The sequence below is a fragment of the Myotis nattereri genome (genome assembly GCF_964212035.1).
Source record: "Myotis nattereri genome assembly, chromosome: 3".
Lineage (NCBI taxonomy): Eukaryota > Metazoa > Chordata > Mammalia > Chiroptera > Vespertilionidae > Myotis > Myotis nattereri.
Window position 1 is genome coordinate 93432821 of NC_138077.1, and position 27313 is coordinate 93460133.

Genomic DNA, 27313 nt, shown 5'->3' on the forward strand with positions numbered 1-27313 from the left:
TCTTGATTCCTTTTCATGGTAACATTCTCATTCAGCTGATTATAATTCTCATTGAGTTGTGTGTATTTGTCACCCAGATGTTTGAGCATCCTTATAACCATTACTCTGAATTCTTTCTCTGACAAGTTACTTGCCCCCATTTCATTTAATTCCTTTTCTGGCGATTCCTTTTTCTTTCCTTTGGGGATTTTTTTTTTTCTCTCCTCATTTTTTGCTGTAATGTTTTAATTGTTTCTATGTCTTAGATCCAACTGCTTTGCTACCCAAGTTCTTTTTGGGGTGGTGCTATGTAATTGGTGATTTTTGGAACCCAGTGGTGCAGTCTCTCAGATAGATCTCCTGGGCTTGGTGATCTAGTGGAGCCTTCTACTTGAGCTATTTGGGTTCTCCAATCTAGTTGGGTCTTGAATGTTATTTTCTCATTTGTGAAACTTACATGTATTTCAAAGTGGCTATTCTTCCTTTCCCCTTGCCAGAATCATGAGAAGATGTTCCTTCAAACTTTCCTGTGAGAAACTAATAGGTGCTTGCAGATAAAACTCACGAAAATGTGAGGATTCCCCAAAGACTGGGTTCCTCCTGGAGTTTTTAACTTCAAATTTATTCACACTGAACTTCTAGTAATTCTTCAATTATAGTTCAAGTTTTCTTAACCTGGCACTGGTTCCCAGGGAGGTTTCTGCTCTGAGTTGTGATCTTCTGTGCTGCCTGTCTACCTCTCCAATTTTGAGAGTAGCTGTTTGCTCTATGACCTCAACTCTCTAATGGATCTAAGAAAAGTTGCTAATTTCCAGTTTATTCTTTCTATTAAATTTGTTGTTAGGATGGAGCATCAACTTCCTTGCTCGTTACATGCTGAACTGGAAACCAGAAGAGATCAGGGAAGTTATAAAGATTATAGAAAATGATCCATGAAAAGCAGTTAGTCAATGTCTTGCAATACGTCATTCTTAGAAAATGTGAGAGATTATTATTAAATATTCGCTGTATTGACAGTCTAAATATTGACTATATTTTAATATATATATATATATATATATATATATATATATATATATATAAGCCTAAGCGACCATCACAACTGAATGGATGACCAAACAGGCTGTGTGGAGCAATCAGGCTGGTTAGGGGGTGGGGGAGATGGCAGTGAGAGGTGACCAGGCCATCAGAGGGGAGCAGTGAGGGGCAACCAGGCCAGCAGGGGGCAGTTGGGGTGACCAGGCCAGCAGGGGGGGGCAGTTAGGGGCAACTAGGCTGGCAGGGGGAGCAGTTGGGGGTGACCAGGCCAGCAGGAGGGGCAGTTAGGGGTGATCAGGCAGGCAGGCAGGTGAGCAGTTAGGAACCAGTGGTCCTGGAATATGAGAGGGATATCCGTCTGCCGGCTTAGGCCCAATCCCCAGGATCGGGTCTAAACTGGCAGTCAGATATCCTCTGAGGGGTCCCAAATTGGAGAGGGTGCAGACTGGGCTGAGGGGACCCCCCCCATGCATAAATTTCATGCACTGGGACTCTGGTCTTATGATAAAATTCCAGAGACAAAATTTTTATCTACATCATAAGGCTATTTATTGCTATAGCACTTTCTTGAGAGCTTCTAAAAATGTAGTATTTTCATCAACTTAGTTATCATTATTCTTAATAATTGCTAGCTTATTAGCAAGTGTGTTTATCTTATTGTTTGAATATGTCTCATTCATTAATAATAAAGCTGAACAGATTTCTATATATTTACTGGATATCTGTGTTCCTTTTTTGTGTGAATTTCTTGTATTTGTCATTAAAGACTTCACTTTTATTCAAGTAACACAAGTAGGATGAAGGAAGGACAAAACCTATATGTCAACTATGGGAATAAAGGGTTGACTTCATATTACACTTGATATGATTAAATGAGAATCATAATTTCTTCATATACAACAAAAATATGAAAAATCTTTATATTTGATATAAAGTAATTTAAAGTCAGAACATTGTCTTTTAGTCTAGTTGTTATGGTAAAATTGTTATTAATCATTTAGAATTTATTTCTTCTACAAATCTGAATTACATATATTAAATTGATATTTTAAATATAATAAGCAAGTACCATTAATATTATGTTATGTATGTTTCTAAATTTCCCCTCTGTTAATTATCTCTAAGACTTCATGTTTTAATTTTAATTGCTAATTCAAAAATGTTTTCATATTTCATAACTTAGTAATTATGTAATGTCTTATCAAAATGGACTGAGCTCTTATTTGCTGGTTTTGTCCAAAAATATGAGAAAGTATAACTTATCTAAAATCACTTTTTAAAGCAAAGAACTGGTTTTGATATTAAATACTGGTAATAACCTTTCTTATTTTCTAGCTAGCTTAGTCTGGTTACCAAAAATGAGTGGTAAAATTTTCTGTTTTAAATATTTCTCTTAAGAAATTGCTAGCAATATTTTACCTTTGCATTTTTTTACCCTAGAATAAATTTCAAGTTATTTGAAATATGCAATTGTCATAAATAAGTGATAAGAAATGCTCTCCTCTGATGTTAGAGAGGAACTCCAACTAAATCTAACTTCAAGACTGAGGAAAGTCTTTAGTTCTTATGCAATAACCTTAAGATAGGAAAGTAAATGAAGGGTAAAGTAAGGAAAGGTGAAAAGAAAAGAAAAAAGAGGAGAGGAGGGAAGGGACGGGAAGGGAAGGGAAGGGAAGGGAAGGGAAGGGAAGGGAAGGGAAGGGAAGGGAAAGGAAGGGAAGGGAAGGGAAGGGAAGGGAAGGGAAGGGAAGGGAAGGGAAGGGAAGGGAAGGGAAGGGAAGGGAAGGGAAGGGAAGGGAAGGAAGGGAAGGGAAGGGAAGGGAAGGGAAGGGAAGGGAAGGGAAGGGAAGGGAAGGGAAGGGAAGGGAAGGGAAGGAAGGGAAGGGAAGGGAAGGGAAGGGAAGGGAGGACAAAAAGGAGGAAGGAAATCCAAGAGCCAACTCTTCATATAGTGTACAATCTGCACATTAATGTGACTTTCAAGAGACAAAGGATTTAGAAATGCTAGACTCTTCACACACATAATACTCATATTCAATATCTAACTAGTAAACTTTATGTAAAAGAAAGAATAGCCCACAGATTCATTTTTCTCTGCATATAAAATCTAAAATCTTCTACTCCATGAACTCTACCTTTCTGCCTGACTCTCGGTTGTTGTTAGCCTTAGGCAAAGTGGGCTAATTTGACTTTGGTTCCCTTGAAACTCCTTTGGAAATAACTCTTTCAGAATCCAGGAACCTTGCCAAAACATTTCAGCTGTTTCTTTGGTATATAGAACACCTCATTCACCATGCCACAAACAGATCTAAAGAGACAGCTGTGAGCCAGACAGATCGTTATTTCCTCTTTAGAATCACAGAATAGTAGATCTCTGAAAGCTCTTTTAATTTACCAGAAAGACTAAGTGACTTATGCAAGGTTGTATAGTCTATTTAGGACTCAAATTAAGAATTCTGATTCCATGTTCTTTGTTTTTTGTGGGTTTTCCCTCAACAGGCCACACTAACAAGTCTTTTGCATGCAAGACCATTGTCCCAGTACATCATCATGTTGGAAAGTATAAAAAAATATATTTATAGTGAGGGAAAATGACTGGTAATATAAAATATTATACTTTCCAATAATGTTTTCTATTTTAACCAACCTAATTTAGGACACAATAGTGGGCAGTTAGTCAAGTCAAAGAAGTTATTCTACCTAAATATAAGACTGATTATGCTTTTTAACATTGGTATTTCTAATTAGCCTTGCTACTAGGAGATTTCAATCAGAGAGAGAGACCCAAGCCACTCATTGATTCTGTTTCATAGTAATGTTCATGAGGGGGAAAAATGATGAATTTAAGGCTAAAATTAAGTGGATGATTCTCTGAACTTCAACAATTCACCTCATTCCTTTCACATTCATGTGATTAATTGAAAATTTCTTACATATTTTATTTCATACACTCATAACGTATTTCATTTTTTAATTTGAATTATAGTTATAAACTAAATATCACCTGGTCTTATCAGACTATGACTAACTATAGGTTCACCTTGACATTTATTCCCCATCTCAGTGGACCTGAGCTGACCCACTTTCCCCGCAAGCTGTCTCCCTATTATTTCCGGGAGTCCCCATAAACTCTCTTCAGTTACAGTCTCCTAAGATGTCCATATTCCAGCTTCTTTCCCCTCTCAAACCTGTGTCCCCCTCTACCTGTAAAGCTACTAGAAGGATTATTATGATGTCACCACAGCCACTGTCACTACAAGAACACCAATGTCAGTACCAAAGGCAGTATCTCCTCATGTCAACAAAACCAGTGGTCCCCTGGGTGCCAGACTACTGGATTCCATGTGTTAGAGAAAATAACTCTTTCGGACCTCTATGCTACTCTTTTTATGTAGATCCCCAAAATAGCTGAGTTCATGCCCACAGTTCCTCAAATCTCATAAAATTCCTTTAATTAGTTTCATCTCATAGCAGGTTGAATAATGGTCCACAGAAAGCAATGTTCAAGACTTAATTCCTGGTTCCTATGAATATGATATTTGGAAAAAAGGGTATTTGCAGATGTGATTAAGTTAAACATCTAGAGATGAGCTCATCCTAGACTTAAGATGGCTCCTAAATCCAATGATAGGTGTGCTAAAAAATTAAAAAAAAAGGAAGATAATTGACACAGAGGCACATGGAAAAGAGCCATGTGAAAATGGAAGTGGAGCTTAGAGTTATGCTGTGCAAACCAAGAAATGCCAGGAGCCATCAGAAGTTGAAAGAAGTAAGGAGAGATACTTCCCTAGACCTTCAGAGGGAATGTGGCCTTACAAAGACTTGATTTTAGGCTTATGACCTCCAGAACTATGATAGAATCAATTTGTGTTGTTCTAAGCCACCAAGTTTGTGATCATTTTTCTGGCAGCCCTAGGAAGTTAACACATGCTCCTCCTAACAAGTATAAACCTAAACAAAAATGTACACCAGGGAGCAGATGACACACTATCATTCAGTCATTTATATGCTAATTATTTATTGGGCAGCTAATAAGTACTAGAGCTAAAGCATGAATGAGGTAAACATAGTTCTTTCCCTCAAGAAATATTCAATCTTGCCAGGAAAGGAGACATTACATTAGTGAAGTGTAACAGTTTTATGACAGAGGAAAAGAGAATTATGGGAGACTAAAAGAACAAGAGAAACCTCTGAAAGAAGAAGCAATATTAACATTCAGATCCATAATATGATTAGAAGTAGTCAAATGAAGAATTTGGGGTAGAGATGTGTCAGGGGAAAGTGTGGTACTGACATTACAGAGAGGAGAATGGAGAGGCTCTAGGTGAGAGAGAATGAGAAAGTGTGACGTTTTGAGGAACTAAAATGTGCCCACTATTGCTTCATGATAGAACAGGAAGGAAGCATTAATAACGTAAGAGCTGAAAAGGCACAAAGAGCCCAGATCCTAAAAGGCCTTACAATTCATCTTAAAGATGACAAGATTATCTTAAGAGCGATGAGAATATGTATTAGATTCTGATTTTCCTAGAGCTGCTGATACAACGTACCATAAACGGAGTGACTTGAAACATAAGAAATGTATTGCTTTATAGTTCTGAAGGCCTGAAATCTAAAACTAAGTTGTCAACAGGGTCATGCTCCCTCTGAAGGTGCCTGGGAAGGTACTATTCCATGCCCTTCTCCCAGCTTTTGGTAGCCACAGTTGTCCCTTGATTTGTAGAGGCATCACTCCAATCCTCTGTCTCCCTGGCATTCTCCCTGTGTGTCTTCACATGGCTTTCTTTCTTCACCATCATTTTGGATTAAGACTCACACTAATAACTTCATTTTTACATGATTCCCTCTGTAAAGACCCTATTTCCAAATAAAGTCACAATCTGAGGTACTTGGGGTAAGCACTTTAACATCTTTTTTGTGATGGAGACACAATTAGAGAAACCAAAACAGAAATAATTAGAGATCTTTAAGTAAGAAAAAAAGACATCATATCATTAAAGTTAATGATAACTATAGGGTATTCTGATAATAATAGAAAAGAGTAACAATGAATGAGAGGAGATTAGAAGTTCCTAACTTGGTTATTTTATAATAGAACAGTGTTCCCAAAGTAATACCTAAGTTTTTCTCTTACTCAAAGCCCTAGCTTCAAGAAAAATGCAAGTCCTCCTCTAATTACACAACAAAAGCTTCATGAATACCAGTGAAAAGGGGCAAGAGAAAATAGAATATTATATATGCTCATGCTATCACTATAGTCCTTAACTTCATTTTCTAACAGTATATGTCACTTCCCTTGTAGTTTATTAACAAAGTTTTTTAGTTTGGTATTCTAAATATTTTGTAAACTCATAGCTACCTTAACCAATATGTTAACATATTAAACCAAGTCTAAAATGTGATTACAGCTAAGGAAAACGAATTTCTCTCCATGATTTTTTTATGTAAAAGATTGTACAATTTCAAGATTATCTTCTTGAAAGTAGAATGCATTTTGGATTCATGTCATGTCACTTGCTATTCAATTCCACACAATAAAATGGTCATTTTCTGTTTGTATTAGTGTATGTATGTGAACTAGAGGATATTACAATATTCAGAGAGTAGACACAAATGCACCACATGTTAGGGAAGTGTCCAATTTATAGGGAGATAATGAAATGTATGTTTTATGAAGGGCAAGTGAATTTCTCAAGGTTTATTCTTAAGGGAATTGTGTCTGCTTGAAAGAATACACTCAGAAAGCAAAATCTATACTGTTCTACAGCAGACACTATAAAAATGCAAATTAAGGTTGAAACATGCCTTATTCATGAATTTCCTAAAGTATTAAACTTGAACCTCTTAAAAATACAAAGCTAAAGATGGTTTTCATTTAAAAAGCCAAAAATAAAATATGTATTTAAAGGGATAAATTATACATCAGCATGATTTATAATTTATTGCCCATAAAACTTTTATCAAAGAAACAAGGAGAGAGGGTTTGTATGCAAATACAAGAATGCAAAATAAACATATTTCTATAAATGTGCATTAGAAAGTAAAGGGCACTTAACTTATATTGATTTTCTCTTTTAAATGTGGCTATGATACAAATATATTGTTAAATAGTAAAGCTTAAGGCATTGCTAACATCAGAGATGTGCTCTTTTGTGATTTGATATTAAATCAAAATATTTATCTTGAGTAGGATTACCTTCTGTTCTGTTTCACATAATCCAGTTAGTGGCAGTAATATGTGCATTTACTAAGTCTTTAAAGATTTATTTATTTTCAGTTGTTTGTACTATTGTTGAGGTCTGGTTCCTTACTGACTTATTTTCATAAGTGTCTCATGCTTGACAGTTCTACATATTTAAGAGTCAAGGAGAATATTGAAAACATAAGGCATGCTTAGATTTTCTAATTCACTACTTCTGGCCTTTTAACAAGAGCCTTTGTGAGAACTATGTAAACCTCTGTATCTTTCCACTTTGTCTCCTCTTCAGGCTTATGATAATGAAAAAAATATAGCCTGTATCTGGGACTGTTAAAGAAAGTTATAATCATAGTTTGAAGCTTAACAGACTATAGCATCAGTTCAGATTTACTCAGCATTAGTTATTAGCTTCAAGAAATAGGTCTCATTTATTACACCACCACACATCCATTTTGAGAATGTACAGTAAATAGAAAGGAAACATAAATAAAACCATTAACTATTTTTAAATTTATGTTTCCTCCTATCAAAACATGACTAATTTTCAAGATCTCAAAGACATTATAAAGAATACACTATGCATTGAAGTTTTTTCTTGACGAGTGCTTACCAAACTCTCTTGTCTTCAGAGGGTATATTGCAAATGAAAAGTATGTTTCATTACAAACCAAAGCTGAATCAGCTGCTGCTACCTTTGTGTATGAAAGTAGATGGAACTTAGAAACTGTCAAAAAGAATTGCATAAATTACAGAGCAATAGCAATAATGAAAATTTTATCTCCCATGAAGTAAGTGCTATAAAGAAAAAACAAAACAACTTACAGAGCTTTTACTAATTAGTGTTTATTTGTAGTGCTTAATCTATTCCTTTTTAAGGATTTTTCATATATTTTTCTAACTTTGCTATAGTCAAATATCCAGATAATTATCTGAATTAGGCCAATTTTATAACTTGATTGCAATTGACAGTTTAAATACTTGGTCTCATATACTGTGTCTCACTATCCTTACTATAAGTTAATCCATAAATAGCCCATTTCACAATGCCATAAGCTCTAGTTACCAGTTACATATTAGCAAGTCACTTGAACAGATCCCTGAAATAAGTAATGTTGAGGGAGTGAGGCATTTGATAAGTGAGGATGAGCAATTTAATAGCTTGGGAGTGAATGGGAATGGGAGTTAGGATGGAAGCTGAGAAAAGGCTGAATGTGGCACATAAACATGGACCAAGGCAGAAGAACAAGAGTACATGGCATTTGAAGATCATGAGATGACAAATTCTAGAGAGTTGGACCGCAGCACACAGTGGAGTAGACAGTGCACATCCTACATTATGTCTAGAATCAACTTTCTCCATGTGCATTTCTTTAAATTACTTTTAGTATCAACTTATATTTGTAGAAAGCTTACTTCCAAATTCCCCAAATTTCTTTGTAGTTTTATTTTTCTGCCTTCGACATTGTCATCAAATTTAGTGTTATTGGTCAATTCACTATGGGCCTTCAATTTGAATTTACATATCATGAATAAGAATGGTGTTCCTGAATATAAAGAATGAATAGCAAACCTGCATTAGTTGTTTTACATAATCAATAGTCTTCATAGAGAATTACAAAAGATAATATTTTAAATTCTCATTGCCTAGTTTCAATTACTAAATCTTTTCCCTTAAGGAACTCTTGGAGATAGGAAAATAATGCTTATGCTTATAGAACCTAAGTACTATAGCTTAATTTCACACACTCCTAGTAAGAATCTCTGTTGAAAAAAATCCCATTCTAATTTCCACATTACCTAAAAATTTCATTCTATTTAACACTATATTGGGATGGAATAATTTTTTAGTAAAATTATCAATAGAGAGATGATGGTGCAATGACAAAGTAGATGATGATAGTAATAACTGTCTATTTTGAGTATCCCTAAATTATTTACAAATGCATTCACCTATATTTTGTATCATCATTATCATATCACTATAAAGTAGGCAGAAGAAATATGATCAGAACTGGTTAATAAATGAGATTCAGAGAGATTAAAAGGATCTTCCCTAGTTAATAATCCTATATAATAAAAGTCTAATATGCTAAGTGTCCAGTCATCTAGTCATCCGTTCAACCAATCAAAGCATAATATGCTAATGATATGTTAAGGCCACTCAACCACTCTCTATGACATGCGCTGACCACCAGGGGGCAGACGCTCGACTGGTAGGGTAGCTTGCTGCTAAGGTTCTGGCTGATTGAGACTGAGCCAGACGGGCTGGACACGCCCTGGAGCCCTCCCGCAGTCCCTCCTTGGCTGGCCAACCTCTAGTATCTCTCCCTGATCGTGCACTGATGGGGTCCCTCAGCCTGGCCTGCACCCTCTCGCAATCTGGGACCCCTCATGGGATGTTGAAGAGCTGGTTTTGGCCTGATCCTGCAGGCCAGGCCGAGGGACCCCACTGGGGCATGAATTCGTGCACCGGGCCTTTAGTATACATATAAAGCAGAACCAAGCTTAGGCCAATTATTTGATATTCTACTACAAGGTCCTCATTGCCTTGATGGAATGTCTAAATATCTTAAGTATAGATAGAAGCAGTAGGAAAGCCACGGTGTTTAGTTTTTGTGGGAAATATAACCAGAAGAAAGGCACTGAGAGAGAGAAATTAGGACAGATACATTTTATCATCTTTTCCATTTTATTGAGAACAAGTCTGTTGTTTTTGTTCTAGCTCTACTTTCTGGAGACAACTGAAGCTTTTAAACCACCTTTGATCAGTATCAGCAGTTATCTGTCTCCTTCATGTCTTTTCTTAGCAGGGCTCTAGGATTGCCAGCCTCTTATTTAAGCTTCACCAGTCACGCAGCAACATGGAAGCTTAATGTGTCCCAGGCAAGAGCCTGACCTTGGTTCCCTATCACAGACAATTTCTTTGGGTTCTGTGTTGTTCAGTCAGATTTTCCTAGGGAAGCTTTCAGTAACAAACAATCTCCAAATTTTAGTGGACCAACAAAATCAAGGCTTCTTTATTCTTCAGGTTACACTTCAGCTGGGCATCTGTAGCAAGTCTTCAGCTATGTTCCATATGTCCTGTCCCCTGGGATCCAGGCTGCTGTGAAGTTCCTATCTTGTTCTCATGGCAGAAGAATAAATGAAGTGGCTAGAACTGGTAATAGGTCTTAAAATTTCTTTCCAGGGTTTCATATGTCACTTCCTTTGGCTGAAGCAAGGTCCCTGACCATGCCTGGAGAGAGCACTCTTCTCGCAGGGAAGCACTGCAAATCATGATGCTCTCCCTGGAAGAGGATTCCAGATCTCTACCAGTAGCCATGTGACTGCAGTCCCTGCCTGGGAGAGATGCGCCTTAAGTGTCAGGGATGATTTTTCTGATAACTGAGAATAATATGTGATCTTACCACACTTAAAAATTGTCAGAAAAATTGTTTCTGGCATTTCAGGTGTGTTATTGGAAATTCCTGGCTTTACTGCAGCAACTTACCTATTGTTATTTCAATTATGTTTTTCCCTCTGGGCAGTCTGTCTCAACTGATAACATCTGTGACTAAAAGACATTTCTTGAGCAAGGTTGTCATTTGATGGGCATGGATTTCAAATACACAGTGTCTCTTCCTGGCATCAATTAAACTTGAGCTCCAGTGAGACACTGTGTCCTACTCACTAATCCTTCAAGCCCTGATCCTTGCCACTTCTCCCATATATAATAATTAGGATGTGCTTCAATGCCTATTTCATTGGAGTGTTACAAATAGTAACTTCCTTTTATCATCCTAAGTAACCTTTACTATGTCTGCCATTCCCTTAAAATGTTATTCATATAGCTGGACACCAAGTATAAGAAAGTGTGTTTATTTTAGTACTATACACTACATTTCCAGAATGTATCCCTTATTCATTAGTGGAGATCACAGTATAGTCTAGTCTTGCTCTATACACTATGTCTCCATCAGTGCATCCTAAATTAATTTGTGATAGCCTTAAATCATATTAATTTGTGTTGATCTTAGAATCATCAAGCTCCTCAAAATCATGTTTACATAAAATGGCATTATTCATTGATTTTAATTCCATTATAACTCAGGTTTGCTTTTTTTCTCTCTCTTTAGAATCTATTAGATTAAGTGTGGAAGTTTGCATTATCCATTACATTTTTTTCTTGTTTCATTCAAGCCATTCTTCAAATTTGCAAAGATATTTAGAATCTAAGTTTTGGCCGCAATGTATTAACTACCATTTCTGTGTGTTCAGAAAAGATATCGATAAAATTGTTGAATGGCCATTTTAAAAGAAACAGAACTCTGAAACCTACTGTTAGAGATCTTATCATTGTAGACAATGATCCGTTAATCAGCAATCACCTGCCTTTCAATCCACAATCCTTTACAGCATCCTGTGCGTTTCTGCACCTTATCCACAAAGATATAGTGACAGGATGTGAGGGCTGTCAAGCTGTAACCAGCCTATCTGTTGCCAGAATCACTTCAGATACCTAATAGCCACTACAGATAGTCCCTCTCCCTTCTCTGTTGTTGGCTTTTGTGTTCTTTCTAAGCGTATACACTTAGTGAAAAAGAAAAATATTTCACATGCTCATAATTACCATGTTAAATTTATTATCCACATTCATATTTATCATGTATAACTTCCCTTAAGCCACCAATCAGAAATGAAAATGAGATTAGTCTTTAATGATCTTACACACTATTTATTTAATGACTGAATGGGCCTTTGATTTTCAATCTCTTATTGATTATACTAGAGGCCCAGTGCACAGATTTGTGCACCAGTGGGGTCCCTTGACCTGGCTTGCACTCTCTCACAATCCAGAACCCCTCGAGGGATTTCAGAGAGCTGGTTGTAGCCTGATCCTTGCAGGCCAGGCTGAGGGACCCCACCAGCGCATGAATCTGTGCACCGGGCCTCTAGTATGCATATAAAATCTTTGGTTAATCTCTTCCTGCCCCCCCTTCCCTCTGAGATTCATAAGCCTGTTCCATGTTTCCATGCCTGTGCTTTCTGCTCCTGCATTGAGTGTCTGCCCCCTGGTGGTCAGTGCATGTCATAGCTAAACTTCAGTCACTTAGGCTTTTTCCTATACTAGAGGCCCGGTGCACGAAATTTGTGCACTGGGGGTGGAGGTCCCTCAGCCCAGCCTGCACCTTCTCCAATCTGGGACCCCTTTGGGGATGTCCGACTGCTGGTTTAGGCCATCTTATAATAAAGAGGTAATATTCAAATTACCCTCACGCCATTGCATCACAAGATGGTCGCCCCCACATCATCACAAGAAGGACACCCCCATGTTGTCACAAGATGGCCACCCCCACATTGTCACAAGATGGCCAGCAGGAGAGGGCAGTTGGGGGGGGACCAGGCCTGCCGAGGGAGGCAGTTGGGGGTGATCGGGCCAGCAAGGGAGCAGTTAGGTGTCAATAATACCAGTAGGGGAGTGGTTAGGGGGAGATCAGGCTGGCAGGCAGAGTGGTTATGGGCAATCAGGCAGGCAGGCAGGTGAATGGTTAGGAGCCAGAAGTCCCAGATTGTGAGAGGGTTGTCTGACTGCCAATTTAGGCCCAATCCCTGTGGACATCCCCCGAGGGGTCCCAGATTGGAGAGGGTGTAGGCTGGGATGAGGGACACCCCCAACAGTGCAAGAATTTCGTGCACCAGGCCTCTAGTATATATAGAAATGTGGACATTACTGCATATTAACATTTCCAAATTCTTGTCAAGTTTATGGTATTTGTGTTTTAATTTCATAGTTTTATGAATTAACTGGAAACTTTTAAACTGCCTGATTAGAATCCAAACCAGCATATTACATTTCCTTCACCAAAGTGGTAATTATTTTTTCAATTTACTAGAATTATTTGTAATGAAATGCAATTTGTTTCATCTAAGTTTTCTCTAAAGTACCAGTTACTTCTGTTCTAGTTTTAAAAATGTTGCTATCCTGTCAAAATGCATGTCAAATTATAACTGGAATTCAATAAAATACATCCAGAATAAAAGACAGGGCATTGGTATCTGGTCCAAAGGACTCAAGCTAAACATGACAAGGCACTCACAACTGACAACTGAATGTAAGGCAAGTATCAGGGCAGTTAAGTGGTTATACTGGTAAAAGACTGGGCACCATCCAAGAGGAAAACAGAAAAAAAACCCACAAACAAACAAAAAACAACAACCAACAACTGAGGACATGTTTTTATTGATTTTAGAGAGAGAAAAGGAGAGGGAGAGAGAGAAACATCAATGTGAGTCAGAAACATTGATCAGTTGCCTCCCATATGTACCCTGACCATGCATTGAACCCAAGACCTTTCAGGGTAGGATGATTTTCCAACCAACAGCCATTTTACCGGCCAGGGTAAAATGTTGGCATCTTTATAGAAAAATGAGAACCACTTCAAAAATACAACTAAAAGGCAAAACAGACATCATCCAGAACCACAGGAAGCCTGGCTGAGTGGAAATTCTTCAACTAGAAAGAAAGAGAAAAGCACACTGAGACTCAGAGGAGGTGTGGAAGTTAAGTGCAGAGGTACACAGGCTCAAATGTGCGAGGAAAGGGGCTGGAAACGCAAAACGCCAGTGTCTTTTGCAATCAGGAGGAAGGCACAAGCTCCCAACAGCCCTGACTCCAGTTCTGGGAGAGGCTTTGTGGACCCAGACTCATATGGGGAGAAACTGGACTGTCTGGGATCGGTTGGAACTCCAGGGCAGTTTCTCTCAGAGGTGCTTGCAGCGATTACCAGGACACTGAGATTCGGGACCTCTTAGGGCAGGGCTGAGGATCAGCCATAGCTGTTTGCTCCACCCTGTTGATTCCCTGAGACCCCGCCCTACCCAAGCTGTGCACAGAGGCTTTTGCATATGAATGGGCTGGCCCTTTGAGATGAAAAATTACCGAACAAACTGAAGCTGGGTCAGAACGACCCAGAACATCCAAAAGAAGTCCCAAGGCCCCACAGAAGCTTGCATTGCTTCACAACTGGGCCTCATCCGGGCACCTCCAAAACCCAAACAAGGAAGAGGAACCTGCAGATCTCTCCATAGCTTCTGCTGGGTAGCCTCAGGCAGAGACTAAATTAGCACCTCCTTAGAGATCCAAGAACCTGTGTACCCAGTGGTCAGATTGGGATCATCCAGATTACAACTCCTCAGATCCATAAGGGACACACTCAGGGGGCAGACAGTGAGCACCAAAGCTCCATTGAAGCAAGTCTTGCCCCAGAAGGGTGTCTTCAGCACAGAAGTTCGCCCACTGTAGACACAGCTGATTCTCAGACAATTGGCCTGGAGGTCAATTCCTCCCAGTGATACCTACAACAATCAAGGCTTAACTACAGCAAGACTGTGCACAAAGCCCAAAAAGGGGTGCACCAAGAGTGTCCACCCCAGGTAATTGGGGAGGCTGAGCCACTGGGCCCTATAGGACACCTAGCACAGAAAGCCACTCTATCAACACAGGGAAGCAGCCAAAATGTGGAGACCAAAAAAAAAGGTCACAAATGACAGAAATGGAGGAAAGCAAACTACTGGATATAGAGTTCAAAACCACGGTTATAAGGTTTCTCAAGAATTTTCTAGAAACTGCCGATAAATTTAGTGAGACCCTCAACGTTATGAAAAAGGACCAACTAGAAATTAAGCATACACTGACTGAAATAAAGAATAATATACAGAGATCCAACAGCAGACAAGAGGATCCCAAGAATCAAGTCAAAGATTTGAAATACGAAGAAGCAAAAAACACCCAACCGGAAAAGCAAAAAGAAAAAAGAATCCAAAAACATCAAGATAGAGTAAGGAGCCACTGGGACAACTTTAAGCGTCCCAACATCTGAATTATAGGAGTGCCAGAAGAAGAGAGAGAGCAAGGTATTGAAAACCTATTTGAAGAAATAATGACAGAAAACTTCCCCTACCTGCTGAAAGACATAGACTTACATGTCCAGGAAGCACAGAGAACCCCAAACAAAAGGAATCCAAAGAGGACCACACTAAGACACATCATAATTAAAATGCCAAGAGCAAAAGACAAAGAGAGAATCTTAAAAGCAGCAAGAGAAAGACATTCAGTTTCCTACAAGGGAGTACCCATACGATTGTCAGCTGATTTCTCAAAAGAAACTATCAGGCCAGAAGGGAGTGGCATGAATTATTCAAAGTGATGAATAGCAAGAACCTACAACCAAGCTTACTTTATCCAGCAAGCTTACTTTATCATTCAGAATTGAAGGTCAGATAAAGAGCTTCACTGATAAGAAAAGGCTAAAGGAGTTCATCACCAATAAACCAGTATTATATGAAATTCTGAAGGTATTCTTTAATAAGAGGAAGAAGAAAAAGGTAAAGAAAAAAATTATGAACAACAAATACATATCTATCAACAAGTGAATCTAAAAATCAAGTGAATCAAAAATCCGATGAACAGAGTAAACTGGTGAATATAATAGAATCAGAGGCATAGAAAGGGAGTGGACTGACTATTCTTGGGGGTAAAGAGTTGTGGGGGGTGTGGGAAGAGACTGGACAAATATTGTACATCTATGGATGAGTTCAGTGGTGGGGTAAGAGCAGAGGGTGGGGTGGGAACCCAGTGGAGGGGAGCTATGGAGGGGAAAAAAGAGGAACAACTGTAATAATCTGAACAATAAAGATTTATTTAAAAAAAAAAAAAGAAAAATGATACCTACTTCCCTGGATTAAATGAAAAGATATCCAATTACTCATATTTTTTGAGGACTTGAGTTAATTATGCTGGAATAATTGTCTTTTTTCCCCCTCTATCTCTCCCTTAAAATTTACTTTTCTTAGTACTCCAGTAGTGACAGTGGCCTACCAGAGACAAATGCTGATAGATTGTTACATATTTGCATAATAAATGACTTACAATATTTTTTTACATAACTAAAAATAGTCATTTTACAGGTATGACTTGTATTTTGAGTTGTTTTAGTATTTAATATTTTATTGTTTGTGATATATATAGCAAACACACACACATATATATGTATATACTTTCTTTCCATACATCATTATATTTTTACTAGAGGCCTGGTGCACAAACAGGGGCGGTCCCTCAGCCTGGCCTGTGCCCTCTCGCAGTCTGGGACCCCTCGGGGGATGTCCACCTGCTGGCTTAGGCCTGCTCCCTGGGGGATCGGGCCTAAGCTGGCAGTCACACATCCCTCTGCCAGCCCAGGAGCCCTTGGGGGATGTCCACTTGCCAGCGGGAACCAGGCCTAAGCTGCAGTCAGACATCCTCAGCGCTGCTGAGGAGGCGGGAGAGGTGCCTGCCATCACTGTTGTGCTGGCAGCCGTCAGCCTGGCTTGTGGCTGAGCAGAGCTCCCCCTGTGGGAGCGCACTGACCAACAGGGGGCAGCTCCTGCATTGAGCGTCTGCCCCCTGTTGGTCAATGTGTGTCATAGTGACCAGTCATTCCCAGTTGTTCTGCTGTTAGGGTCAATTTGCATATTACCCTTTCATTATATGCCTGGTGCATGGGTGGGAGTTGGCTGGTTTGCCCTGAATGGTGTCCCGAATCAGGGTGGGGGTCCCACTGGGGTGCTTGGTCAGCCTGGGTGAGTGGCTGATGGCTTTTTGCAGGCTGGCCACAGCCCCTTCTGGATGGGGGTCCCTGCTGGGGTGCCTGGCCAGCCTGGGTGAGGGGCTGAGGGCTTTTTGTAGGCTGGACAAGCCCCCCAGTGGGGACCCTCACCCCTTGAGGTTGTGGCCAACCTGGGTGAGGGGCTGATGGCTGTTTGCAGGCTAGCCAAGGCCCCTTCAGGGTGGGGTTCCCTGCTAGAGTGCCTGGCCAGCCTGGGTGAGGGGCTGATGGCTGTTTGCAGGCTAGCCATGGCCCCTTCTGGGTGGGGGTCCCCACTGGAGTCCCTGGCCAGCCTGGGTGAGGGGCTGATTCTCTTTGCAGGCTGGCCACAGCCCCCAGCCACCCAAGCTCCCAGTGGAGGCTGGCTGGAAGCAGGTATCTGGGATTTATTTATCTTCTATAATTGAAACTTTGTTGCTGTGAGCGGAGCCCACAGCCAGCCAGGGCAGGCGGGAAGCTTGGCTTCCTCCATCATTGGGGCAACCAAGCCTTCTGCTTGCTTCAGCTCTGTGGCTGCCCGCCGCCATCTTGATTGGGTTAATTTGCATATAGTCGCTCTGATTGGCTGGTGGGCATGGCTTGGGGCATAGCGAAGGTATGGTCAATTTGCATGTTTCTCTTTTATTAGATTAGATAAGAGGATACCTTCATTAGTGTAACTCAGCTATTTGATTGTGAAGATGAAAAATAGGTGCCCAGAGCTCCTGTAATACACCCAGTGTCTTATACCTCGTATGAATAAAATGTCTATTGTACCTCAGTCCAGGGTTTTTTTTCACCAGAGCAAAAATTTTAAAAAACTATTAGACTTTAAAGTATTGCCCACTTTTACATTCCACTGATGGAACTATGCAACATTTCTTGAGAGCCATTTGGCAATATGCAGCAGAAAACTTTAAACATTCCATACAATTGACCCTACAGCTGTGACAAATGTATCAAATTATATGGCACCTGTTTGACAAAACCTCACTAAAAGAGTCAAGAAAAAAACCTGTCTTAAGGAACCAGTAAAGTGTATATTTTCAAATATCTTATAGAAAAACACAAAGGAGTTCAAATGAAATAACTAATTTTGTAGCACTATCAGTGCAAGACGAAATCTGAAAGGAAACTAAGAGTAACCTCTTAAGTATTGGAAGACAATTTTAGGGAGATAGCATTTACAATCCTGAGAGATAGTGACTAATTCAATAAGCATATGTGAAATTGATACCCCATTTCTTTTACGACCCAGGCTTTTAATATACCAATAGCAACCTGCAAAACACACACAAAATATACTACTAAGATGCAAAGAAAAATGCAGATAAAGAGCTAATATTTATTGAGCTATTTACTGAGTCATGTACAGTGAAAATATATTAAATATATTATTACATTAATTCTTACAGAAAACTAAGAAAAAATCTAATGGGCATATATTGATCATTATTCACATTTATTTTATTAAAGATTAAACCATGTTCACTGAGTTCAAACAGGAATAAATTGGAAAACTGAGATTTGAATTCAGGTCTATATCATTCAAAAACTCAAATTCTTAATCAGTATGCTATGAATATTTTCTATTACTCATAATTAATCTACTATCAATCATAAATGAATTATTATATATTTAGCTGATAATTTAATCTTAAAAATCATTCCTCAAACAAAACATACTTTAAAAAGATAAAAGGACTACTTATCTAAATTCAAAGAATAATTTTCTTCATTAAAACTCATTCTTTATAAATATGTGATGATATTGCAATGTAAAATTTGACTAAATCTGTTTTATTTTAAATACTGTGATTGATAACTCTATTGCTCATAAAATACCTAGAGAATTCAATCATAATTATAATCAAATCTATATGCTCTAGCTCCTGAAACACATAATAAAGTTGAATTCACCAGTTTTTTTTTGTTTAAATTTTCCTCCTCTAATTTAAGTATAAGTGTTTTTCATTTCACTGGCTGGTGTCCAGAACTGATTGACAGGTATGGCAATGAAATGCAAATGGTATGCAAATTCGGTCACTGAATTAATAGCTATGTAAATACAGTGTTTTAACTCAACTGGGTTCCTAAGTAAGTATAGTCTCACACATTTATGAGGAATAAGTATTACACATCCCCAAATACAGAAAAATACATACTTTCTCTTAGTATTATTGCTCATACCTTTGTTTAGGTAAAGAACATTGATTGCTTTTCTTTCAGTTTCTCTATGTCCTTTTCTTACTTAGGGATCAAATTTTTATCTCTTTCACAAAGCTTGTCTAGACCCTCTCTAGTCCGCTTAATTGGCACTTAATGATTATCTCATCTCCTTTCTTAAGTGTTGATGATGATTATGATGATGATACTATTAACTATGGATTAGCTTTTGTGAAGTAATTTCTGATTACAGGAGGGTAATCTCTCAAATTCCTCTGAGAGATTTGAAAGCACCTGCTATTGCTACTTGCCATTCTTCCTCCATCAACATGGCCACTCATTCCAATTTTTTCCTTAACCCCCATCTTTCATAACATAATGCAAATTATGTTATGAAAAATTAGTGGATATAATTAACATTAAAATAAATTTAGGAATAGATGGGTATTCCTTTCATCCATGTTCATTTTATCTTTACAATTAGCTAATATTTTATAACAAGATCTTATAAGGAGAGTTCTAATATTCTTGATCATTTTAATTCTACCTAGTTTCAATGTCGAAAACTGTAACTTTAGCCCTAGCAGGTTTGGCTCAGTGGATAGAGAGTTGGCCTGCAAACTGAAAGGTTCGATTCCAGTCAAGGGCATATACCTTGGTTGCGGGCACATCCCCGGTGGGAGGTGTGCAGGAGGCAGCTGATCGATGTTCTCTCTCATTGATGTTTCTAGCTCTCTATCCCTCTCCCTTCCTCTCTGTAAAAAATCAATAAAATATATTTTAAAAAAGAACTGTAACTTTAGTAATATCCCTCATTTATTTTTAATGTATTGTTTATATTTTATATATTATTAATATTTTTGATTACTTGAAAGTTTAACATGAATCCAAAATATTAAATTCCTCATTTTTTGTTTGTTTGTGATAGTGTAAGTGTAGTAATTTTTTTTCTCAGCTGAAAGCATTTAGTACATGCCAGAAAGAATCCCCAAAAATATGATTAATATTTTTAAATGTTGTTTAAAGTAGTAAGATTTAGGATTTAAAAAATTACCCATGTGCAATACCTTAGTTTTTTATGGCATCAGGTCATTGAGACAGTAATTGCATATTAATAAATTTGACTTATTATTATTCTTTAGAAATACTACACAATCTAATGACTTACATGGCAATAGAATTCCCTGTACTTTCATAAATCCTTTCTAGTTCTTTTTATTCCTGAAAATGTGCACTTTTTATAATTATAGAATGATATTGAACTCAGAATTTATTTTATCCTTCCACAAATGGTCAAATTCCAATCTATTTGTGTTCTCTACTCCAAAATAAAGTGTTTAAGTTTCCAAAAGATAATAGAGATATTGACAGTCTTTGAGAAAATGAAACTTTTGTTTGCTCAACAATTCTTAGGTGAGACAATCACATGCATTTACATATTTTATAGTATTAATTTCTTATGCAAGTAGAGTAAGAGATATGGTAGTTACTATTCCAAATTGGAATTGAGGTGGGGAGACAAAGTACAGAATTGTGCCCACTTATCATTATCTTCATTTTCTTATTGAATATATACTAGACCTTAACATCACAGACTAAAAGTATACATATTATCAGTTGAGTTTTATCAGTTGCCTAAAACCATATCCAAACTATTTTTAATATAATAATAAAATTGAATTGGTGAACCAGTGTAAGCATAGATTTAGTAACAGGCTAATTCTGGACTCATTCAAGAATGAGATAGAAATATCCACACTAGTTTTAGGTTGGTCAGTTCTTTAAGCCTCAAAACAGAACCAGACTATTCATACAATAGGATTGCTATGGGTTAAACTGTTTCTTCCCAATAAAAGGATATTAAAATCTTAATTTCTAATACCTCAGAATGTGACCTTATTTGGAAATAGGGTCACTTGCAAAGGTAATTGATTAAGATGAGGTCCAATTGGAACAGGGAAGGCTTGTAATCCAATATGACTGGCCGGTGTTCTTATAAGAAAAGGCAGAGACACTCAGAAAGAGGATGTCCATGTAAAGACAGAGGCAGAGATTGGAGTTGTGCTGCCACAAGCCAAGGAATGCCAGGGCCACTATAAGCTAGAAGGAGCAAGGAAGGCTCCTCCCTAAGAGCTTTGGAGAAAGTATAGCCTTGTCAACACCTTGCTTTTTGACTGGTAGCCTCCAGGACTGTGAGAGAAGAAATTTCTGTTTTTTTAAGCCACCCACTTTACGGTCCTTTGTTACTGTAGCCTTAGGAAAATAATACAGAGGTAAAGAATATTAGAAAAAAAATAAGCTATTTATAAATGACAAACATATTTTTTATTTAATTTTAAATGACAATTATAATATCTTTCATTTTTATTTCATTGGGAGTTTGTAATCTCAAAGCCCTTTTATCCTTGACATTTCAAGATGATGAGAGCAGAATTACATCTTCAGGGAGGGAGGCTTGCTTAGTATGGTTAACTGAATTCATCTCGTGGTTTTATAGGTTGCTTTTCTTTTATGAATTAATCTGTTTTCAACATTTTCAGACAACCACAGATATCCCAACCATATTAAGAATTATCCCCTGTGTTCAGGTGTTTCCTAGCTTTTATTGCCAAATGTTCTTTGCTTTCATTCTCATAGTTTCATAAAAGAGAATACAATTTTAAGAATTTTCACTTTTGTGAAACCTTTTTTCTAAAATCATATTTGCTTTATTTTCGGATGTTTGTATTTATATATGCACAAATATTTAAGAGCAATATATGCATTTGTATAAGTGGCCAGTTATAACCATTTAACTTTAAATTTAACCAATGCTATGTCATTAAAAACTTAAAACAAAACTGTATTCTATATATCTCCCTTTATATTTATCTTTGAAGTAATCTTTGGATTTAAATTTACACAACATCTGCCCAACATGTAAGAGGGCTTCATTCAGTGATTATTTCTTTCATAATTGAATGGGCATGCGGCCTGTGGGGTGGGGAGAAATGTGTGCAAAACTAGAATCTTGGCTCTAATTAGAGAAACAGCAGAGCTGTTGAAATGCATGTGAGCCACGTGCATGATCTTGGACAGAAAAATAAAATTTGACAATTATGGAATTGATTCCTAACCAAACAATATACACATGGCCACCATGAGCAAAAGTTTCAAGGAATTACAATAATGAAGACATTATCCAGCATTGGCTCTTGTATCGGTTATATGTATAGCATTCATGAAGTTGTGTGGAAAAGCAGTACCAGATGCAACTTGGAGGGGCATCAAGAAGACATGACTGCTGGTTTGACTCCAGGGCAATGGGAGGCTCTTCACTCCCCCTCTGACCTTGGAATTCATATTTGCCTTCTCAGCACTAGAAGCTACCCAAGGCACAACCTTAAGATAGAAATGTGTTAATGAGACTATCTGGGCTGGGTACCTGACTGACCCCAGTTAAGGCCTGTATATGAATTTGGAAAATTCTGGTGAAAAAGAGCAAAAATCTCCTTTGGTTTTCCTGAGGCAACCAAAGACAAGCCTTGTACCAGGTGTAGCAGTTAATATTGCAGATTTTTTTTCAATAGATGGAGTTACACACATGTTGATATATATGCGATTTGATTTGTATGCTATTTTGTTGTATTGACAGCAAGCTTCAAAACTTCATATGTCAAATTCTGTGAAGGTGTTAACACCATAGACATTTTTACGCTTAAAAATGTCGAATTTCGTGCCCAAAAAAAGAGCATTGGAGGGAAGTTTTAATTCATTACTTTATTTTGAAGAAAAGTGCTGCTGAAAGTTATCATATACTTCGGGAAGCTTATGGTGAACATGCCCCATCTCAAGATACTTGTGAACGCTGGTTTAAAAGCTTTAAAAGTGATGGTTTCTATGTGAAAGACAAAGAACCAGGTCAACCGAAAAAGTTTGAAGACCAACAATTACAAGCATTATTGGATGAAGATGCGTGTCAAACTCAAAAACAACTTGCAGAAAGATTAAACATTGTTCAGCAAACAATTTCCAATTGTTGACAAGCAATGGGAAAGATTTTAAAGGAAAGAAAATGGGTGCCACATCAACTGTATGAAAGACAAATGGAAAACCGAAAAGTCATCAGTAAAATGTTGCTTCAACGGCACAAAAGAAAGTCTTTTTTGCATGGAATTGTGACTGGTGATGAAAAGTGGATTTCTTTTGAGAATCCCAAATGCACAAAATCATGGGTTGATCCAGGTCAACCATCAGCATCAACTGCAAGGCCAAATTGCTTCGGAAAGGAGACAATGCACTGCGTTTGGTGGGATCAGGAAGGTGTGGTGTATTATGAGTTTCTAAAAGCAGGTGAAACTGTTAATACTGATCACTACCAACAATAAATAATCAATTTGAAACACGCTTTGATTGTGAATTGACCAGAATGTTCCAGAAGGCACAGCAAGGTAATTTTGTTTCATGATAACGCACCATCACACACTTCAAAACCAGTTCAAGACACGTTAAAAGATCTTGTCTGGGAAGTATTAACCCATCCACCATATTCACCAGAACTTGCTCCTTCAGATTACCGCTTGTTCCAATTGATGACACACGCACTTTCTGAACAGCACTCAAAATATATGAAGAAGTGGAAAACTGGGTCTCTGAATGGTTTGCCTCAAGACAAGAAAAGTTCTATTGGGATGATGTCCACAAATTACCTGAAAGATGGGAAAATGTGTAGCTAGCGATGGACATTACTTTGAATAAAGCAATTTTGATGTTTCTCTTGAAATTACCGTGTTTTCTTTGATTACAAAATCCACATTATTAACTGGTACACCTGGTAAATAAGTTTCCTTGCTTATTAAACCTGCCACCTACCAATTCGGAGTGCCCTGCCTTTATCTTCAGTCTCTCCCTGCCATGACTGTAGGGACTGGTTTCAGATCACATCACAGAAGCTCCCAAACATATTTGCAAGCAATAGATGCATGTAGAAAAAAGCACATTGTCATCTTTATTATTGATTGATTGCTCTCGATATTATTCCAAAATAATGTTTTCTATTATTTCAAAGCAATGACAAAAGAATGAGCTCTAGAGATTTTTTTTTCACAAACACAATACACTCTTTGCTGAGAAAATACCGCCTTGTGTGGACATCAGAACGATGCCTCTTCCAAGATAATTAGGTGTTAATATCAGGAATCTGGGAATATGTTATTTTACATGGAAAAAGAACTTTGCACTTGTGATTTAGCTAAGAACTTGGGTGTGTACTTAAAATGGTTCTATAAAACTAAAATACTTCCTAAGGTACAGACATAGAGAAAAAGGTTTGACTATGGAAAGATGGCCAGAGAGATGCCACTTTGGTGACCTTGTATCTAGAAGAAGGGGACCCAAGGGCAAGTAATGTAAGTAACCTTTAGAAGCTGGAAAAGGCAAGGTAATAGGGTCTCCTCAAAACCTCTGAGAAGTAATGCAGCCCTGGAGACACTTTGATTTTAGCCCATTGAGTCCCATGTCCGACCTTCTGAACTATGGAGCTGTAAGGTAATAAATGTGTGTTATTTTAAGCCACAACATTATACTAATAAAAGGTGAATATGCTAATTAGACCAGGAGACCCTCCAGATGTCATTCCGAACAAAGCCATGGTGGTGGGGCCAAGGCAGAAGCAGTTAGGGGCAATCATGCCATCAGGGCAGGGCAGTTGGGGGCAAGCATGACAGCAGGGTGGGACAGTTGGGGGTGATTAGGCTGGAAATGGGGGCAGTAGGGGGCAATCAGGCTGGCATGCAGAGTGGTTAGGGGCAATCAGGCAGGCAGGCAGGTGAGCGATTAGGAGCCAGCAGTCCTGGATTGCGAGAGGGATGTCCGACTGCCAGTTTAGGCCTGATCCCTGTAGGATTGAGCCTAAACTGGCAGTCGGACATCCCCCGGGGAGGTCCCAGATTAGAGAGGGTGCAGGCCAGATTGAGGGACCCCCCCATGCACGAATTTTATGCACCAGGCCTCTAATTTATAATAATGTGTTACAGCAGTCATAAAAAACTAATATACCTCAGAGGGTTCCAAGATGTCGGCCAACAGGACATCAGTGACGAGAATGTGAGTGAGAGCATGGAAGGGGAGTGTGTGGACGTGTGGGGCATGTGTGTATGTATGAGTGAGGGACAGCTATATTCAGCAGGACTATTGGGAGCTGGCAGACCAGGCTTCCCTAGCTGGGTTGCCTGTTACCACTGAAATCTCTCCCAGGGCAGCCAGCTCTGCCACAGAGACCACACCATCTTGAAGGGGAGAGCATCTGTGACTGGAAGCTCAGCCTCACCTCCACCCAGGGAGACCTCGGACACCCCCCAGGATCCTACAGCCACACCGGCCAGGGACCTGCTCCCTCGGCTGGGAACACACGAACACTGAGACTCCAGCCTCCTCAGCCACAGGCTCCTAAAAATTTTGTCCAGGGGAGACAAAATGGTAGCCGAATAGGCGGACGGGTCCTGCACCTTCTCAAGGAGCAGATAGAAGAAACAGCTGAATCGAATAACACCCACTGGGATTGGCAAATTAAACAGCTGGCGAGACAATCCATGGATGGAAAGGTCAGAGGTTGCCTGGAGAGAGGTGGGATAGGGGATCCAGGCTGGAGGGAGAAACGCACACAGATGGGACTAGAGTCTCAGAGGGAGACTGTGCTCCACCAAATCTGCGGCCCTTGGGCGCAGTGTACCCCTCGAATGTGGAAGGGGGTCCACAGGGCTGCTGGCAGAAGGGGACTCTATATCTAAGCCCACAGCGTGGGAGGCTGTGCTCAGAAAGGCAGCCTGAAGTTCTGCACTGGCCTAGCAGTGCCGGGGGGAGAGAGACATGCAGCAGTGTGATTGCTCTATCTTTATAATGTCCTTGCTTTTACTTGCTAAACCCTGTGCATAGGCTCTTTCAATTAGAAACCCTCACCAAGGCTGTGGTGCAGGGGAAGGTGGTTTTGTGGAAGCTGGAGAGCACCGTAGGGAGAGATGACTAGGAAGGCAGCTCTGGGACAGTCGGATCCCTCCAACCCTGAACAGACATTTTCCTCCTGAAGACCAGACCCTTCCTAGCAGTGCAACCGCACCCAGTCTTGAGCTCTGCAGGGAAACAAAGATTCTAAATACCCCCAGAGAGGCCTTGGGGGCTGGGTTGAGGGGACATTTGGTCCCAGAAACAAATATAGAAACACTGCCACCTAGGGGCTGTGTCAGAAATACATGCTTGTGTAAATATGACTGAAAGCAGGCCGATAAACAAAGTGGGCAGATTAATCCCATCTGCTTGAAACCATGGTTGTGGCATCCAACACAGAGGAGCAGTGGATACCGGGAACTTCAACATGGTGCCAACTATGTTACAGTAAACTAAGACGTGAAAGGCAGATCAATAGAGAGGGGTCTTACACCAGCTCCCATGGGACATTAAAACCAAGCTGAAGCGAACAAACGAGTACTTCAATTTTTTATTTTTTATTTTTTACTTAAGAAACTAAAATTTTCTTTATTTTATATATTTATTTATTTTTATTATGTTTTTAACCTTTCAGTTTTGTTTTGTTTTGGATTAGTGTTCTACATTCTATTTTTATTTTTATTTTTTTATCATTATTTTACACTATCTCATTTTTTCCTTTATGCCAACCATTTCTTCCTCACTTCTTCCTTTTTAATCCTGTTTCTCTTCTGTTCCTGCTTTAGTTTTTCTCTCTCCTTTCTTTTTACTCATTAAAAATTAATCTTTTTTATCTGCTTTATTGACACATTATTATTTTGTAGTCTCTGGTGGCTTACTCATATATCTAATTTCCTCTCCCCTGCTTCAAGTCCATGCATCCTTCTCTTTTCTTTCTTCACTAGCCAATTTTTGTTGTTGTTGTTGTTATTTGTTTGACTGTTTGACTGTTTTTTTTTGTTTTTGTTATTTTATGCTTTTGTTTTTCCTTTCGTCACTTGTTTTCTTTTTCTACTAATAGCTTAATTAGTTTCACCCACCAAACTCAGGCCTATCTGCTCTCTACTCTATTCTCCTTTTCCAAAAATAGATGAATAGATGATAGATAGATAGATAGATGATAGATAGATAGATAGATAGAAGAAAAGGGAAAATTATTTTATTTTTATAAATTTTCTTTTATATATATACTAGAGGTCTGATGCACAAAATTCATACAAGGGCCTTGGTCCTCACAACCCCAGATGCCTCGGCCCTCGTGACTCTGGTTGCCTTGACCCTCACGGCCCCAGCTGCCTCATGGCCCCACAGTCCCACCCCTACCTCCACCCCCCCACTCACTGATCATTCTGGAAGGTCATTCTGA